This window comes from Talpa occidentalis, unplaced genomic scaffold (assembly GCF_014898055.3).
Source record: "Talpa occidentalis isolate TD23 unplaced genomic scaffold, MPIMG_talOcc4v2.1 talOcc4.13, whole genome shotgun sequence".
NCBI lineage: Eukaryota > Metazoa > Chordata > Mammalia > Eulipotyphla > Talpidae > Talpa > Talpa occidentalis.
The window spans coordinates 43,756,354-43,771,848 of record NW_023601322.1 but is presented as its reverse complement, the minus strand read 5'-3'; the positions used below and the strand labels follow the sequence as shown (position 1 = coordinate 43,771,848).

The following is a 15,495-nucleotide window of genomic DNA, read 5'->3' as shown; positions in this document are numbered from 1 at the left end:
TTTAGTTAAATTTTTGCACGCATTAAAATATACCAAGGAGTTATCTTTACTATGTTAGAGGCAATAGAGGGGACCTCCCTGATGACCTAAAGGTTAAGTTTCATCACTATCACTTCTGTAGCCTGAGTTGAGTCCCCCGCCAGGGAGATACCCATATGGCATAGCAGACCTCTCCTGTCTCGCCCACTGCTCCCATCAGCAGTGTATTTCTTCAGTCTGCCTGTTTTGTTCCCTGCTCTGTCTCTGGTGAATCCTCTCACCCTCCCGCGCATCTGGCCTGTACCCCAGTTCTTGTATAAATAAATAAATCTTAAAAAAAAAAGAAAATGATCTCTCCAATAAGTCAGGTTGACTCTTGTCATCATAAATTACTGCGATTTTTTTTCTTATAATGAGATCTTTTAAGATCTACTAGTTTCTGGTCCTCCCCGGTGGCGCAGCAGTTGAGCGCTGGGCTGCTAAGCTGCCCGCAGCCTCTGCAGCGCCGGTTCAATCCCCGGCTGCTACGGGCCACCAAAGGAGGGTGCCACATGGTACGCAGACCTCTCCTGCCGCCCGCTGCTCCCCTCAGCAGTGTACTTCAGTCCTTCTGCCTGTTCTGCTCCCTGCTCTAGCTCTGGTGAATTCTCTCACCCTCCCGCGCTTCTGACTGTACCCAGTGCTTGTATAAATAAAATAAAATAATAATAAATAAATAAACACAGAACTTATATTAAAAAAAAGATCTACTAGTTTCTTAGCAACTGTCAAATATGCAACACAGTAATATTAACTATAGTCACCATCCTGTACAACGTTGTATTTCATTTAAGAGGCAGTAGATATATCAAAGCTATAAACAGCACTATTTCACAAATACTGATAATTAAAGACTGTCTTTGGTGATTAAGAGTTTTATATAAATGAGTATTTGCAGGTTCTGATTTACCCTGAACAATGCTCTATCTAGGCTAGAACAATGCTCTATCTAGGCTATCACTCAGGGATCCTTGCCAGGGTCTAAAATCATCAAAAGGGACAAAGTCATTTTTACGAAAGGGCACACACATTTACCTGTGGCTTATATAAATCATTTTTCTCATAGTTGCAGTTCTGTTACTTCTGTGGTTTCATTTCCCTTAACTTGCATCATTCATCAACCCCCGTCTTCCACAGAGACAGTTTCAGTGTGAGGCCATGTAATTTTCTGGTTATCCATGTTAGTCTTCTAAGATTCAGGACATATGGAAGTTCACTCATTTAACGAAAGTAACCTGACCTGTCCCCAGGTTCCCCAGCATTCAAAGAGCTTGTGAGCTTGCTTAGGAGTGCATTTAGTAATAGAAGAGACACTTCCATTTAAGACCTACATAAACGGCCTGAAGTTCCCGCCCTGTTTCAGCATGTAGTTCCTGCCTTGTTTGTCTACAGCAAGTCCAGTTTCCTCCCAAATAATTCTGAGTGTCCTTCAGGGCAGGTGAGTTTTTTACCTTTCTACATGTCTACCTGTTGTCACTTTCTACTTCTTATCCCCACCTGGGCTTCAGGATTCTGTCACTCACCTCTGGCTGTTTCATAACCATTTCTCCAGGCTGCTACCCCTTTCTCTAATTTCTTCCACTCTTACACCATATGTATAGCTCTTTCTCATATTTCCTAAAGGATGCAAGGCAAGGCTGTCAAGTTTAACAGATTTTACCAAGGTCTGATGCTAACACAAGTGAATCATTTTGTGGAAAAAAAGGAACTTAAAGCTAGAATAGCAGCTCTCACTGCTAGTAGTGTCCATTAACCACAAATGTTCAGTTGGGGTTCCTTTGGGACATCTTTTCTCTATCCCCAAACTACCATCATTTGCAGGGCTTCCTCCTCCTTTCTTCTCCACCATCAACAGGTAAAGAAAACACAATGAGAAAAAAAAATAGCACTGAACAAAACATAGATCCTCCCCCTTTTATATGATTGAAAAGCACATTAATAACAGCATTTCATCATAAAACAATACCTGCCATCTCATCCCATCCCATCTAAAACACATGCATTGGGGTTGTCAGGGAGCAAAAGAAACCATCCTGTATCTCTCCGGGTTCTTCTATTCTAGCAAATAATCAAACCAGCACAGACAGAATGATAAAGAAAAAGTGGCAAATATAAGTTTAATAATAATGCACATCCCTTCTGTATACAAGGGAGAGAGAGACACAGGAAGACTGATTATTTCCCACGTGGCTCCCGATGCCATCTTAAATAGCTAAGACAAGGGAGCCTGTGGGGTGGGGGTGGGAGTGTGGGTGTGGGGAGAGAAAAGGGAAGGTCAGTTAGGGAGTTTACTAGGAAGCACAGTAAATAAAGGTATGCAGATTTAAGTTCTGTCTTCTCCACTGAAAAGAGATAAAGAGATTAGGTCTTCCTTACAGAGAGAAGTTTACATATAAATGTCTTTTTCAACAGTAACTTCAAATAGGCCTTCTGAGGCTCTCTCCAGAATCAATCTTTTGCCAGATGACATATTTGGGGTGGCTGATTTGCTTCTCTACAGTCCCACCTTTGGAAATTCTCAAGAAGTTCCATAATTCAGAACTTGAATTAATTATTTCATATAACCAGTCTCTAAATCCTGAGGGTCGATCAGTCCAATGAAACAGTTGTGCTCAATTTCTGGAAACATTTCTATAGGTGGGTCTCAAAGTCAAGTTTTTATCATGCACACAATAATAAAAGAAATTTCAATGGAAACAAAAGAAAAGCAAAGGTTAAATCTAGTTGAGAGTCTGGAGGGAAGCCAGTTGAGAAGATTTCTAGGTGTTGAGGCTGAAGCAGCTTCAGATGGAGTTAGGGCAGGCAGTGGTTTCCCTGTTTGTTGTTTTATGTCATCAGATATTTAGGAAAGTAAGAGCTGTCACGAGGATTGTCCATGCACAGCCTTTGTGGTGATCTGAAGTTAATGTCAAGTTCTCCATTTTCTGCTTGTGTAGTTTCAGAAAAAGCACAGTTCTAGTTCTTGTAATTCCATGTCAAGGAGAAAAAAATAGAAATATTAGTTTGGAACGTAATAGGCAGATATTAGAAAAATTCAGAATCCAGTCCAATTTATAGGTAGAAACAAAACCTCAAAATGATGAAAAGGACCTAAAGGCCAGTTATCAATACGTATTTTTTCTCTCTACTGTTGTTAGGGGGAAATGATGTCCTGTTACCCCAATTCTATAAATAATCACAGTAAAATGAATTCATTTGTGAATTAGCTAGCTCCAATGAATTTAGCCTATATTTTGTTTTGCTTTGTTTTTGTTATTTTATATAAGCCCAGTAATGACAGAGTTTTGTAGAGTGCTGGGTCCTTGGGTTCACTCAGGGAAAGGTTAGCCAGAGCTCCCCATTCCGCGGCACCCGGCGGTTTTCTCCACTAGACAGAGACGGTCGTTATATTTAAAGAGCAGGTTTTTTAGAAAAGGGATAGGATAGTAAGAGACACTTGCATAGACACAAGTGGGCAGGAAGAGCTGCCCGAAAGGGACAGGTCTGCTGAGAGAGGCCTGAGGTTGCAGGTGGGCGGCCTTCGGGAGAGCTCCTCTGCTGAGGGAGGTCAGTGAAGAGATGTCCCGTTAGGTACAGGTTACAGGCAGGTAGGGAGGCTGCTGCCCTGCAGAGGGGAAGAGCTGGCGAAAAGAGGCAACTGCATAGTCACAGTTGGGCAGTGGAAGTGCTGCCTGTTGTGAAGGCTGCATTAGGGTTTTGTTTTTTTTTTTTAAATAATTATTTATTAATTTATTTATTTATACAAGCACTGGGTACAGTCAGAAGTGCAGGAGGGTGAGAGAATTCACCAGAGCCAGAGCAGGGAACAGAACAGGCAGACTGATGAAATACACTGCTGAGGGGAGCAGTGGGTGCTGTATGAGAGGTCTGCGCACCATATGGGACCCTCGCAGGTGGTGGAGGATTGAACCGGAGCTGCAGAGGCTGCAGGCAGCTTCGCAGCCCAGCGCTCAACCCCTGCACCACCAGGGGAGGCCCTGTGTTAGGTTTTATCATCTTCAGGGAGGGGCTCATCTTTGTGGGTGGATGGTTTGTGCCATTGACACTTCCTATAGCAGTCTGATAGTTTCTGGGTGTTGCACCTTCTGATCTGGGGGTTGATGCCTAAGGGTCTTGGTTTCTATAACTGGATTAATGGATTATGCTAATCCCTTCTACCCCTATCTCCTTGTGTGAGTTAGGTTCTTGACCTTATATCTCCTTTCCAGTTTTTCTATTCTTATCCTCCATCAGTAAGAACAAAAATGAACATACAACTCTTTTGATATGCTTTGCAGAAACTTTTCATAAGGAGTCTTTTAACTGAACTACTAAGTGGCCAGCATGTCAAGACTTGAGTAAGCTAATTTTACCACAGACTTCACCTACAATATCTTTATTTGGGGGCTTATCTTTATTTTGGACCTGCCCTCAAGGTCCCCAAAATGTCCTCATGTTTCTGGCTAACCTGTGGGCACGCCCAGATAGACGTTTTGGACCCTTTAAAAGGTGTTAGGCTGTTTTCTCTTTGTTGGTTCTTTGATACAATCAAGTTTCTGAAAATGGTCTTATCTCATATAGGACATTCTAATCAAATACTTATAATGCAGCCGTGCTTCTAGGAGTCTATTATAGAGAAAAAGGAGAATCTTGTTGGATTTATGCAAGCAAATGCATTGTCATGAAAAATAAGAATATTTATTAAAATTGTTCACATTGTGAAGGTTTCAGAATGGTTTAAGAGAGAAAAAGGAAATGTTTCAGAACTGTTCACAGAAAGATATAATTTGCCACTGATACAGGTGGTAGTCAGCTTTTTCAAAAAATGAAAAAGCTTTCTTAAATCTGGAAAAGACAAAACATAAAAAAATCAGTGTTTCAAACAAGAGTCATTAAAAAATATATTTATCTTCCATAACTGATCAAGTCTTACATTGGTCTAGAATGCTTATTAACAATTACCAAGATGGGCCTCCCTGGCGGCGCAAGGGGTTAAGCACCGCACTATGAAGCAATTCACAGCCTCTGCAGCACGAGTTCGATCCCAGGCCAGCCAGGGAGCAACCCACATGGTGCAGCAGACCTCTCCTGACTCGCTCGCTGCTCCCCTCAGCAGTGTATTTCAGTCAATCTGCCTGTTCTGCTCCCCACTCAGTCTCTGGTGAATCCTCTCACCGCCCCCCCCACCTCTGGCCTGTACCCCAGCTCTTGTATACATGAATAAATAAATCTTTAAAAAAAAAATTGCTAAGAGTTCAGTTTTTCCCATAATTTCTGCTATTTCTTATCTTTACTCAGGTCCATAACAAATCTGTGTTTCTAGAGTGTTTTCCTGTGAATTGTAAATTGAATGTAAATTATCAGAGTAAATAACTCTGATTAAAATGATTAAGCTAAAATGATCATAACTAAAGAACTAATTACAACACAATTGACAAGAAGGTTTGTTCAATTATGTGGCATATGGTATTTAAGAATAATCACCAGAATTTATAAATAATAATACTCTACCAGAATATATCATGTAAGAAGCTTCACATCATTTTAGAACTCCCATATCAATTTCCAGGCAAATGCAGAGTTTATCTTTAAGATTCTTTCTTCCCATGTCAATATCCAGGTAATTGCTAAAGTTCATCTTTAAAATTCTTTCTGCAACGAAGTTCTTTCAAAACTAACTACAGAAGATATGTTAGAGGTTGTGTACTACTATATATAAGTGAATGAGAGAGCTCAGACAATAGGGACCTTCTGGCTTCCAGTGGTTCCATCAAATAGAAAACTATTCACTGAATATGGATTCTAGTCCTGGATCTGTCGAGTATTAACTATGTGCCTTTGCACAAGTCAACTAATACCTGAGAATTTTAGTTCTCACCTTTAGAAAGGAGAGAATAATACCAGCCTACTTGTTTTTGGGATTTTGTACAAAGTGAGAACATTTATACTTACTTAGCGTTTTTGTAAGAATTAAATAAGCTAATATATGTAACTTAGAAAGTTGCTTGGAAAATGGTATAAACAAGTATTAATCACTATTATATCTGCATAACCTAATAAGAGTTTTTTTTTTTTTCTACATTAGAGGAGACTTTTCTTCTTAATTTCAAAAAGTTTTACTAAAATTTTTGATGTTTGATGATTGTACTATATGCTTCTGCCAGGACTTTACTATTTCTTTCCATAAAAGCATTTTATTTTGTGATTACGATTGCAGTTCTTTCACTCTTCTCTTATAATTTGTTTTCCAGATTTCATGTTAGCATTTTGGTTCTATCTACAACAGTATGCCACATGTGTCTTCAGTAGAGGAAGACAGGGAATGATGCAGGATTGTCTTCAAACAATGCTTTCATTGAATATTCTCAAATGTTCTGTGTGTGTGTGTGTGTTGTTGTTGTTGTTTTAACTCATCCAGTCAGTGGTCTGCTTTCTTACTAGATTTTTTCCCCCTGGTTCCATCTAACCAGTGACTTCCCAGCTTGTGTTTATGAAATTTATTTCTTTCTTATCCACAAAAATTTACCTTCATAACCTCAAACTATATGTGTGTATGCCTGTCAGGGAAAAACAGTGGATGTATTCTGTTTCAGAGCCAGCCTATATACTGTAGGAGATCCCAGGACATGATCATTTACTTTGGGCCAAATGTCAGTTACAAATACAAAAAGTTGGTCCCTCACTTGAATGATCTCAAGCTCTCTGGGGTGAAGAAAAGGTAAGGTAGGTAGGCAGTTTCTGGTAGAACCTGTTTGGTTTCTTTTTGCTGTAGCAAGTGACCACATTTAGGGTTTGCTTTCTCTGCTCTGAATTTCAGAGCTTCCCTGGTGAACTTTGAGGTGAATGAGGTAACTGTCTCCATTTATCTAAACAGGGGCTGCTTTGTAATTCAGACAGCCAGCCCAGTGTCCCAGCAAGACAGGGACATGTTCTCCAAAGGACAGACATTCTTATGACAGCATCACTCTCCCTACCCCAAAGTATGGGATAAACTTCAGAATCTCTGGGAACATCTACCTACTGCTCTGGAACCCTCTTCCCCAACCCTGATGCAAAAAAGCAAATATTTTCTGCACAGCTTTACCAGTTTCTAGAACTCCTTTGGTTGGAGTTTTCCAGAAAGATACCCGCCTTTTCTCTCTTTTCAGTTTTAACTTCACAGTTCCTTCTGATGCTATTAAAAATGCACATTTTATATATCATGTAGCTAGAATTTTTATTCTGTCCCTCCCACCTTTTGTATATTTTAGACATATCCTCATGTCACTAAATTTTTCTGAAAACAAAATTCTTAATGATTTTACAGTCACTTATGTTTTTGATATTTAGAGTGTTGCTTTTCAACATTGCATCTAATTCAGGTGTTGGCTAGCTGTCATCTGTATGGGGTGACTCTTGGGCATGTCCTCTGACAATGGTGATACAAAAGTAAAATAAAATCATATCAATTAATAAATTAGTAAAAATATGTCACTTAAGGGGATCTGCTGTAGGGGAGGGAAAAAAAATATTTTTCCTCTAACTTACTTTTGGTGAGTAAGGCCCTAAAAGCCAGAATGATCGGACAGGTTAATCCTCCCTGGAAGGATTTAGACGCAACCTATGAAGCTATCTACAGCCACTGCAGCACAAGTTCAATCCCCAGCTGGCTAGGGAGCAACCCACATGTCGCAGCAGACCTCTCCTGACTCGCCTGCTGCTCCCCTCAGCAGTGTATTTCAGTCAGTCTGGCTGTTCTGTTCCCCACTCTGTCTCTGGTGAATCCTCTCATCCACCACACCTCTGGCCTGTAACCCAGCTCTCGTATAAATAAATAAATAAATAAATAAATAAATAAATAAATAAATATTTAAAGAAAAAATGTATTAAGAAACAAACAAAAACAAGACAAAAATCAACAGAGGCTTATTCGTGTGGGTATCAGACATAAATGGGAGACTCGGTGGTGAGGAACTCAAAGAGGGTGGTTAGAATTTGGGTGCATATAGCATCTTAACAAAAGAACAATCATTTTGTAAAGAAGCAAAAAAAAAAAAAAACCTCTACAAGCTTCTAGGCGTGGCAAATTGTAGGAAGGCAACTGTATGGGAAAACTAAGGAAACAGGACAAGTTAGTAAAGTTTGTTATATAGATACCTCTAGGGCAGTCTTTTGACTGAAAAGCTCTAGAGTTGTCCATAGTGGTTAACTTCATTCAGTCCTTCCAAATAAAGAAGGGAAAGAGGGCACCTTTACAAATGTATGTCTTGTTTTCTGGGAAATAGGAGGAGAGAATTAATTTTTTGTATTTCTCAAAATAAAAATGACACCAAAATTGGATGGCATGTTCTGCTCCCCTTTATTCTATTTAAAACCATCTTCTCTAATTGTTCTCATCCTCTTCTAAGGGGACTCTGCCCCTGATGGCCACTGCTGCAGAAGTCAACTTACGGAGCTGACTTTGAACCACATGAGTCTTCCTACACCAGTCACACTAATTGGACAAGGGGTGGACATTGACTTGAAGGGAGCAAAATTTGCCAACTCAAAATATGGCTTTTTGGCATAAGGATTATTTTAGGCCTATTTTTCTTAAGAAATAGCAGGTATAGGCAAGCTGTATTAGCATGCTCTAATGGGGTCCAGCTGTCTGTGCAAAGACAAAGACAAGTTCTTAATGTGATAGATCTTTAATAGAACTGGTGTGCATAGAGACAGATAAAAGACATTTCAAATAAAACACCCCAAGATACCCACCTCCTGGTGGGTAAATGCCCAGCCAAAGAGGGTTGGCCTGAAGCAGGGCTCCTAAGGCCTGAAAACTCACCATAAACCTAAGGCAACCTCTGACAGGAAATCGTAGGAAAGGGGTTCTGAAGTAGGTCCCAGAAAGCTGAGATACCACAGCAGGATAACAGCTGCCATTATCACACTCCCCACTCGTCTCTCACCCATGTCTCTCTGCAAAGTTTCTCTACATGTTTTCCCTCCATGCGCCTCCTTCCACGTCCCCCAAGGTCTTGGTGCAAGTCCAAAACAAGAAGCAAACACCCTACCTCCACATCTCTCCCAGGAGCCTACTTGCCTTCCATGTTATAAACTTCACCTGACCACTCAGCTCTACCCCCATTAGGTGGGGCTGGGGAATATGGTACCTCTCCCTTTATGGAGATGTCTCTGTAACAGCTTTGCAACCCAGTAGAAGTTATCCATTTGAATAAGACATTTATATATATAGGGGTGTATCAAGAAGTAGAGGACCACTAAATTTCTAGATCAATGGAGAAGGTAGTGACTAAATCTGCATAACAACTGTACCTTCCTTTACTTGATAATTCCCCATCGCTGGTTCCCTTAGACCATCTTTTTTTTTATATTTAACTGAAGATGAAGGTGCCACTTTGGGAGAGTAACTTAGTTTTCCTGGATATCACCCATGCAGGAGGTAAACATGTTATTAAACATTTGTTTAATTTTATATCATTTTGCAGGGGAAATCTCAGCAAGAACATAGTAGGATAGAGGAAAATTATTTTTCTCCCCCTACACATCCCTAGGCAGGCAAATGACCATGGTGTTAACCACTGGGAAAAATGAACTGGATAAAATTGAGAAGCTGATATCAATATGCTGTTACCTGAAGGAAGCAAAGATGATAAGTTGTAGGGAGGAATCTTCAGGACAGAGAGAGACTGGAGATTTAAGTTCTAAACTTGATGTTGAGTAATTTATTTACACTTTTTGACCCCACTGTTCTCATCTGTAAATTGGACATAATCACACTGACCCACAAGGCTTTGGGACTATTAGACATAGTTCATATGAAATGGATATGGCATAATAGAGCCTCACTCAAATGGTGGCTATAATGTACATAAAAGTATTTTTTTTAAAGATTTATTTATTTATGCATACAAGAACTGGGGTGTAGGCCAGGGGTGTGTGTGGGGGTGAGAAGATTCACCAGAAACAGAGTGGGGAACAGAAAGGTGGATCTACTGAAATACACTGCTGAGGGGAGCAGTGGGCAAGACAGGAGAGGTCTGCTGGACCATGTGGGTATCTCCCTGGCCGGGCATAGAACTCATGTTGCAGTGGTTGGCGATAGCTTTATAACGCTGTCTTTAATCCCTGTACCACCAGGGAGGTCCCTGGTACACAAAGAAGTATTTTTAAGAAAGGAAATAAATATAGAATCTTCTAAAATCATAACTTATAATGGAGGATATAAAGGAAGTAAAGAACTTATTCACAGCAATAGCTGGATTTTAAGTTCTTAAGAAATAATGTTTTAATTGCCCATTTTTATATTCAGTGCTTAGCATAGTACCTGGCAAATCTTAAGTGCTCAATGAATATGTATTGTTTTCAGTAAATAGCTTCAAAGCAAGATTTGTCTTTGACTCTAGTACCACTCAAATACCAGATTGGTTGAGCATTTTACCAGTGAAATTTTCTTGCCATGACTTGCCTGAACATAACTCACTGAGCTTATGGTATGTGTGAGCACTGCAGCAATTGCCACTTTACTTTGAAAAACTGGGATCTGACAACATTATTCCATCATTTTCCCTCTTCTTCTTTATTTTCATTTGCTCTTCAGTCTCCACCAGATTTCGGATGGAAGCAAAACAAAAACAAGCAACAGACTTTTCATAAAAGTAACTTCTGTCCCTGAAATTTACTGAGAAGTCTAAAAAATCACAAAAAATGATGAAAACACAAGCTGATGCTAGTTCCTTACATCTTTAATAGGATACAGATGTTAATTGTTTAGTGAAAAGATTCTTAGAAGTCCTAGAAATAGCCCTTAACTAGCAAGGCAGGGAGAGCCATGGAAGAAGCAGGGAACACTGTAAGGGCACATTTTCATACCAAATAGTGGGAGGTATAGAGCACATCTGTTGCTTTTGTCTTGCCAGCACAACGCTCCTCTGTACACAGGGGAATTGGTCTTCACAGATCCCACAGGATTCCCATGGGACTAACTCTGAGGGTAAGAACACCATCAACCCCATCCAATCCTTACATCCAATCCTTTACACAATGCAACTGGGCGTTGCCAAAAGCAAGTCCAACTGTATTTCTTCCAAGAAATTTGGCATCTGAAATACTGGAAAGAGAGGGAGTATCTTGGTTTTGTACTGTGAATTACAAGGATAGACATAGGATTTGGGGCTTCCAAGCCTTATTTCCTGCCACGTATAATGAGCATATTTCTATCAAAGAGAATTAGGCCACATGCAAAAAGAAAAAGAAAAGCAGAGACAAACATAACCTGAGAGGAAGAGTGGGAAATATAATCTTGATGACATCATTTAAACACCTGAATGCACCTGTGACTAAAGCCTTTGTTTAGTTGAGCAGATTGTTGTCCCTGCTGCCAGCACACTTCCAGTTCCAGACTTGGTAAGCTGGTAAGAAGCTTTTAAAGAAAGAGGGAAGTTACTGTGTAAAAATACAGAAGAATTTGGAGAGGCCACCCTGGTGGCACAGGGATTGAAGACGCAGCGCTGTCAAGCTGTCAGCAGCCACTTCAACATGAGTTCAATCCCTGGCTGGAAGCTGACCCACATGGCGCAGCAGACCTCTCCTGTCTAACCCTGCTGCTGCTCCCCTCAGCAGTGTATTTCAGTCAGTCTGCCTGTTCTGTTTCACACTCTGTCTCTGGTGAATCCTCTTTAACCCCCCGCCCCCCCCGCCACCAGACCTCTGGCCTACACCCCAGTTCTTGTATGCATAAATGAATAAATCTTTAAAAAAAAATTGGACTCAGGGAAGCCATTCGATGGAGGAGAGGAGGAGAAGTGGGAGTAGTAGAGAGGAAGGGAGGCTGGGAGGGAGAGAGGAGGGAGGAGATGACAGAACACAAGCCCTGTGATAAAACTCTTCACACCTTTTCAAAGGTTAAGTAAATTCAACTAAAATCACTAAATAGAGATGTTGGTTGATATCTCTTGAGAAAATCAATTTCTTGAAAAAGGTAGGTAGCTTTGTATGTTCATAGTTCTGTATCTGTAAACATATAGAGAGAAACAGAGACGCAACATTTAGTTAATATTGCAATATCTTTGGTCTTTTCTAGGCCCTGGAATTAATGGGAACTTAATCAGTAATTTAGATTTTTAATACTGCAGCCCAAAGTATCAGATGTAAAAGATGTGTTTCCCAAAGAAGCTGCCAAAGAAGCTGTAAGCTTACAGTCAACAAATCCAGCACACTGGAAAGGGGGTGACATCATGCCAATGCCAGGCTTAGCCTTGGAGAGGACTGGCAGCTTCCACTTCCTTCCTCTTGGAACCCGTCTGCCACAGTGTGAAAAGCCCAAGCCAAGTGGAAAGACCAAGCCAAGCCCCTTCAGTCAATAGCCTTGGCCTGGTTTCCAGCCTATAGGCAGCATTAGCTGCTCTCCAGGACAGTGAGCCAGGAGAGTGAAACAGCGCTGGAGCAGGCACAGAGCAACACAGCAAAGCTCTCCTCTCATGGAGCAGAAAACTGACCTAACTGAGCCTTGTCAAGTCACAGGCCACTGAAGATTATGGAATAGTATGTATGTATTTAAAGAAATGAAAGTAAAAAGGAATACTATAATGAATAAATTTGAGAGCTAAAAAGAGAAAGGGATATGAGAGATAAAGTATAGAAAGTCCTCATACTTAATGGAAGGAATGAAGACATAAAATAATTGTAACCACCAAAAAAAGAAAAAAGAAGAAAGAAAATCTTTCTTTAAGGAAAATGAGACTGAAAAGAAAGCAACTTATAATTTTCTTTTATTGTGTTTATTTCTTTTTTTTTGAGATAACCATTTACAGACTATTTTTTTTAATTAATTGATTGATTGATTTATACATACAAGCACTGGGTACAGTCAGAAGCCCCGGAGGATGAGAGAATTCACCAGAGCCAGAGCGGGGAGCAGAGCAGGCAGAAGGACCAAAGTACACTGCTGAGGGGAGCAGCGGGCGGCAGGGGAGGTCTGTGCACCATGTGGGACCCTCCTCCAGTGGCCGGGGAGCAGCTGGGGATTGAACCTGCACTGCAGAGGCTGTGGGCAGCCTCGCAACCCAGCGCTCAACCACTGCGCCAACGGGGAGGCCCCTACAGACTATTTTTAAGGATTGTGTTCATACCTCTTCAGATGTATGTTACTATACCACATCCTCCACCAAAACACCAATAATCCTCCACCATAGTCCACTGGGTTCCCCACCGCATTTGTCCCTTATGCCCCACCCCCCGCCCCCATCTCAATTCTACAGTCAAATTTCTGAGCTTTGTTTTGGTTTAGTTATGTCTGTCCTTTTGTTTTTTTTCTTTTTATTCCACATATGAATGAAATAATCTAGTATTTGTCTTTCTCCTTCTGACATTTCTTTTAGCATTAACTTTTATTGTTTTTAATAAGACTCTATGTTTTTAATATTGATCCATGTAAAACTATTTATTAATTTTTTAAACCTAGTTAAAAGTTTACATTTAATGCATAAAAGTAAATATAGCAAAATATTATAACTTCTCTCTGGATAGCAGATGTGTAAGGTCCTCACTCAGGCTGGAGGGTAAGGGTTAGGGGTGGGGTGGGGTGGGAATTCCCTAAAGAGGATAACTGGATGGACATAAGCACAGCCAGCAAAGGAGAGGACTTAATACTGTCCTTTTTGCTGCCACTTTCTGCTTGCTCTGTACCCTACATTTCTTTCATTGTCCCCCTCCTCTTAGTTGTGGGGATGTTGGTGAACCGAAGTTCAGCTTCATGATTGATGATGGCAATGAGGCTCTGTGGACAGAAGACTTGGCCCTGGGCAACCTATAAAGGCTATGAATCCATGGAATTTACCAGTCCCTCCAAGCACAACAGCCTCATAGGTCACCTACATGACCTAGGTCACATGTTCCTCAGGGGCAGCTACAACAGTAATCAAGCCAAAGGACTATATAACTTTTATCTCGTAGAGAAGAACTGTGAATCTAAAACATAGAGACTGGAATATGGAAAAAAGTTAACAAGAAAAGTGCTCTTTCTATGTCAGGAATCTGTTATGTGTATAGACAGGTGATATACTTGTTTGGGGACACCAGCAAGAGGTAGCATGAATAATTTCTACATGTTAGACTCAAAGTCTACAGAAAGAATTGATTGTCAAGGACAATCCATCATCAAAGGACAAACTTGGTGTCTGGGTATATAAAAACAAGCTAATATTTTTGGCGGTATGGATATTCACCTCAAGATAAAGTGTTGGGAACTTTTAAATTTGAGGAGACATCCTTTTGGAAGTCAAGTCATCCAAGAGGATGGGATGATCATGTACACCATTTTAGATGCTGAAGCATTTGTCTGGAACCAGCTATAACAATTGGTAACAACTGGCACCTTCACCTCATGCTGCCCATGCCTGTGCAGCTGTCAGAAACAAAGGCTTTGTGTTTGCAACAGATATTTAGATACTAAATGAATGAGCTACACACTCTTAATCTGGATACATGGAGTAGAATGAATTAATTCCACAGGCATATGCCCAGCTGGTTGACCTTGGCATTCACTAACACCAGTTTCTTCAGATCATCTCTTCTTTTGGGAGCACTGATAAGTGCCACAAAGTGATGCCTGAATTTATTGCATCAATGAAAAATGATACTGAAATACCAAGATTACAGCACATAGTTTGTGCTTATGCTGAAGGAGAAGTAATTATTTTTGGTGGGTGGGCCAACAACCTTCTTAGCCATAATAGTGCTGCACACATTACTAAAATAGTTGTGTTTTCATTTCATCACAAATCTCTTACAAAGCTAAGCTTCAAAGCAGTCATTTGCTTTAAAGAAATGTTAGCCAACTTGTGAAAGTGGCTCCTGAAATATTTCCTTCACTGTGTTAGAGATTTGATTGCAACAGCACCTCTGGAGGTTAAGGCTTCATAGATAATGCTTCTGACCACCTTGCATGGACACCGATGCTGTAAACATCAGAGGGTGACATTGTTTGTACAATTACATGCATTGTTTTAGTTTGCTGCTTTTTGGATTTAATGTGCATGTGAATCGCTTAGAAAACCCATTCTGTGTCTAAAGTTTACAATAAATGTATTTAACACAGTGAAAAAAATGTATTTAGTGCATTGCTGATAACCATCTCAATCTGGGAAATAAGCCAGACCTCTTGATCCAAGAGACCCAAAGAGTTCCAAACAAAATAATACCAAAATGTCACACAGCAAGTCACATTATTATAAAACTATTAAAAGCCAATGGCAAGGACAGAATATTAAAGCATCAAGAGAAAGAAGAGTAGGGCTTCCCTGATGGTGCAAGGGGTTAAGCACAAGGCTATGAAGCAATTTGCAGCCTCTGCATCACAAGTTCGATCCCCCAGCAGACCAGGGAGCAACCCATATGGTGAAGCAGACCTCTCCTGTCTCACCCGCTGCTCCCCTCAGTAGTGTTTTTCAGTCAGTCTGCCTGTTCTGTTCCCCACTGTGTGTCTAGTGAATCCTCTCACCCCCCTGTGCCTCTGGC

At 40.6% G+C, this 15,495-nt stretch overlaps 1 pseudogene; it reads left to right on the top strand.

The window, feature by feature from the left end:
- LOC119242815 (kelch domain-containing protein 2-like) overlaps positions 1-14,823 on the top strand; it is a 46,104-nt pseudogene extending 31,281 nt beyond the window's left edge.
- Positions 14,824-15,495: the final 672 nt, after the last annotated feature.